The sequence below is a fragment of the Chrysochloris asiatica genome, unplaced genomic scaffold, assembly GCF_000296735.1.
Source record: "Chrysochloris asiatica unplaced genomic scaffold, ChrAsi1.0 scaffold00105, whole genome shotgun sequence".
Lineage (NCBI taxonomy): Eukaryota > Metazoa > Chordata > Mammalia > Afrosoricida > Chrysochloridae > Chrysochloris > Chrysochloris asiatica.
In genome coordinates this window covers 10,690,754-10,695,776 of record NW_006408623.1, presented here as the reverse complement: position 1 = coordinate 10,695,776, position 5,023 = coordinate 10,690,754, and positions in this window count along the sequence as shown.

The window sequence follows — 5,023 nt, the reverse complement described above, 5'->3', positions numbered from 1 at the left end:
TCACAGTAAAAACTTTAAAAAAGAAAATACCATAGACTGTCAAATGAACAAACAAATCTGTGTTGAAAGAAGTACAGTCAGAGTGCTCCTTGTAAGCCAGGATGATCAGACTTCATCTCTCATTCTTCAGATATATTATCAGGAGGAACCAGTCCCTGGGGAAGGACATCATTTTTGCTAAAGTGGAGGGTCAGAGAAAAAGAGGACAATCCCCAACAAGATGGATTGGCACAGTGACAGCAGCAATGGGCTCAAACATAGCAACAATTGTGAGATTGGCACAGGACCAGGTAGTGTTTCATTCTGTTGTGCATAGGGTCACTATGAGTCACTACCAACTGGATGGCATGTAACAACAATAATAACACTATAATTAAAGTTCACTCATTCTTTATTGATGTTTTTAGTACTGGATGATAGTTCCTTCATTTTCATTATTTACTCGAATTATGGAATCCTGGTGTGGCACTGTGGGATAAAACACTGGACTGCAAGGTCAGTTTGAACCACAAGGTCGACAGTTCAAACTCACCAAGCCACTCCTTGGAAACTCTATACAGGGTCATTATGAATCGGAACTGATTCAACAGCACTTAACAACAACAACCACAATCCAATTATAATGCCTCATTGATGATCCTGAGTTTGGGTCTGACATTTTGCTATTAGCTTTGTTGTTGTTGTTTGCCGTGGAGTCATTTCCTACTCATAGCGACCCTGTACAGGGTTTCCGAGGCTGTAAATCTTTATGGGAGCAGAAAGCCTCATCTTTGTCCCATGGAACGGCTGGTAGTTTCGAACTGCTGACCTTGCAGTTCACAGCCCTATTCTTAACCACTATGCTACCAGAGTTCCTTAGCTTTATGCCTGTCTTATTTGCTTGTTGTGCTTCCATTCCTCCATGACTATTGCTCATAATTAAGAAAGTGTCCTTATGGAATTCAGATTTCATTTGTCTTTCATTATTTTACCAATGCCTGTATGTGTGTGTGTGAATGAGTGCAGCTTCTAGTGATTATAATATATGTACTTTTCTTATCACAGTCTACTTAGCATTAATACTTACCACTTGACATAAAAATTTTAAAGCTCAAAACAATATTGTAATTCCATTTACCTATCCCTGACCTTTGTGATAGTGTTGGTTATATGTTATGTATTCTGTGTTTGTTTTTGTTAGATTTCAATTCGGAGTGAACTTCTTTCAAACATAAAAAAATAAAAACACAAAGATATATGCCACCCTCACAATCACCTATATAATAGGCTATATCTACACTATTATTGCTGCCACTGTGTTAATCCACCTCTGGAAAGGGTCTTCCGCTTTTTCAGTGACCATATACAACAACATACTTGTCCAACCATGATCTCTTTTACCAGGTACCTATCCTCACTGATAATATGTCAAACTACATGAGACAAATTTTTCAATCCGTATTTCTAAGAAGCATTCTATATTTGCTTCTTCCAAGACCCATTTGTTCATTCTTCTGTCTTCCTTTTAAATTGTCTTGCTTTCTCATGCTTTTGAGGAGATTGAAAAGACCATGGCTTGGGTCAGGCATACTTTAGTCCTCAAAACAACATCTTTGCTTCCTAACACCTTAAAGACATTTTTTGTAGCAGATTTCTTGACTCCTGCTTCCACCAGTGTTGAATGTGTACCCAAGTAAAATCCTTGAAACTTCAATTTTTTTTTTTTTCATTTATCATGATGTTAATTGGTTCAGTTGTGAAGATTTTCATTTTATTTATATTGGGAATTTATCCATGCTGAAGACTGTAATCTTTGATCTTCATCACTTAGTGCTTCAAATCTTTTCACTTTCAGCAAGTAAGATTGTATCATCTAAATACTACAGGTTCTTAGAGAGTCTTCCTCCAATCCTAATGCCAAATTTTTCTTCATATACTTCAGAGTCTTGGATTATTTGCTCAGTATATAGACTAAATAAGTATAGTGAAAGGATACAACACTGACACACCCTTTAAAAAAAAACAAAACACAAAGTACCCCCTTGTTCTGTTCAAACGACTGCCTCTTAGTCTGTGTACAGGTTCTGTATTAGTGCAATTTGTGGTTGTTGTTATGTGCCATGAAGTCGGTTCCGACTCATAGTGACCCTGCACAGGGTTTCCAAGGCTGTAAATCTTTATGGGAGCAGAAAGCCTCATTTTTGTCCCACGGAACAGCTGGTAGTTTCGAACTGTTGACCTTGTGGCTCACAGCCCAATTTGTAACCACTACGCTACCAGAGCTCCTACAATTTAGGGTTCTAGAATTCCCCTTCTTTGCAATGGTGTTTATAATCTGTTGTAATCCACGCAGGCAAATTCCTTTGCATTTTCTAATCAATAAAACACAGGAAAACAGCTTTATTGCATTCTCTGCCTTCAGGAGGATCCATCTGATATCAGCAATGAAATCCCTCATTCCACATCTGCTTCTGAATCTGGCTTGAATGTGCACCTTTAATCATCTTAAAATATCTTCAGCAAAAAAATTAATTGTACATGACAATAATGGTATTGCTTGATGATTTCTACATTTTGTTGTATCACATTTCTGTGGAATGGACACAAATATGAATCTCTTAAAGCCTGCTGGCCTAAAGGCTGTCTTCTAAATTTCTTGGCATAAACAAGTGAACACTTCCAACTTTGCATCCATGTATTGAAATATCTCAATTCACATGCCTTCAATTCCCAGTGTCTTGCTTTGCATCAAATCCTTCAGTGCAGATTGGACTTCTTTCTTCAGCACCATCAGATTTTGATCATATGCTACTTCCTGAAGTACTTGAACATTGAACAATTCTTTTGGGGACAGTATGTCCTTTCATCTTTTTATGATGTTTTTAGATGTGTATTCCTTTCATCTTTTTATGATGTTCCTTGATTCATTTAATACTGTACCCAATACTACAATTCAAGGTAAAAATGTTTTCTTCAGTTCTTTGAGAAATACCGAGCATTTCCTTATGGTTTTCTAACTTCAAGTCTTTTCACAATTCTCTCCTTTGTCTTATCAAGCCACTGAATTCTTCTATTCAGTTCTTTCACTTCATAATTTCATCCATTTACTTTAATAAGAGAAAATTTCGATCTCTTGAGATATTTATTTTGGTCTTTTCTTTTGTTCCTCTCTTTTTTGCTTTCTTTGTGTACATTGTTCTTAATGTCATCCTACAGCTCTTCTGGAGTTCAGTCATTAGTATTCAATGCATTATATCTATTATTGAGTTGATATCTAAATTCAGGTAGGATGTGCTCAAGGTTGTACTTTGGGTCTAATGATCTTGATTTAATTTCATTCATCGTCTGCTTGAACTTGAGTATGAACAACTAATGATCTAGTTTGCAATTCGCCCCTGAAGTTGTTCTGAATGATGATATTGACATTCCCCATTGTATCTTCCCACAGATGCACTCAGTTTGATTCCTGTGCATTCTATCTGGTAAGGTTGACGTGTACAATCACTGTTTACATGGTTAGGGAAAGATATTTGCAATGAACAAGCTGTTCGTTCAAATTCTATTTGCAATGAACAAGCTGTTCAAAATTCTATCATGCATTCTCTGGCATCATTTCTATCATGAAGGCCATATTTTCCAACAATCGATCCTTCTTCTTTATCTCCATCATCCCCATACCAATCATGAACAATTATCAATTCATCAATACATGATGAATGCTAGTGGCATTTCTTCCATGATCAAAGCAACATGTGAGCCACCACAAACTGACAGACAAGTGGTTGACACAAATGTTTATAGAAATGTTATTTACAATAGTCAAAAGTTAGAAACCTTACAAATGTCCATCAACAGACAAATAAATAAGTAAAATGTGGCATAGTATTTTTGACTAATAAAATAATAATCAAAAATAAAAAGGAACAAGCAACTGATACATACATTATACATACAATATACAAAGATATAATGCAGAATGAAAAATAAAAGCCAGACACAAAATAATACATACTTATATTCTCTATATTCATATGAAGCTTAAAGGCATGTAAAAATGATGCATGGGGGGGAATCAGAACAGTGGTACCCTTAAGAGATAAGGTGAGAGTTGACAGGAAAGGGAAGGAGTGAACTTTATGGGATTATTGTCATGTTCTGTATCTTGATAGTGTTTGGATTACAGCTGTAAGTATTTGTCAAAACTCAGCAAATGTACACTGCTATTTATATACTCAATGTTTGAAAATTTAACTTCAAAAAGAAAAGGGAAAAAAAATTTAGTAAAAGTTGAAATCTAACAAATGATTTTTGTTGTTGTTGTTATGTTGAGTCAGTTTCAACTCAAAGTGACCCTGTATAGGGTTTCCAAGGAATGGGTAGTGACTATGTGGTTCAAAGAGATCTTTCAGTCCAGAGAATTAACCCACAGCACCACATGAGGCCTCCAATAAATGATAGGCATGTTGAAGTATTGATGAAGTGTACTGATCTTTGCAACTTGCTTTAAAATGCATAAAGAAGTAAGTTGGATAGATGACTGAAAAGGTAAGTAATAAATGTAGCAACAATTAATAGAAGAACGTAGGTAATGGGTATATGGGTGTTTGTTGTAAATTCTTTCAACTTTTTACGTGCAATGTAATATTCTATTGTTTTTTAAAACCTTGCATAATAAAATGTGAAAGTTATAGCCCTGCACATAAGGTAGAATCAACATTGGTGGTCAAGATTAAGTATAGATGTAAGAAAACCAGGCAGATGGTATCATGACACCCGGTAGGAACACTATGGCACCTTGGGTTGGAGCTAGAGATGGAAGGAGTATTGGATGTGAAGACATTCAATTTTAAAAATTGGATTTGGAAGGGACAACAAACAAGATGGCGGATCGGGTGGATGTATAGCAGAGAGCTCCGCCAACAACAACACAGAATACCCGAACAAGCAGGTTCAGGGGCTGGTCCCAGAACTCTGAACCACATATAAAGGAATACTTAGAAGGTTGGAAGGCTCACAGCTGGGGGAATCTGTGGCAGAAGCAAGA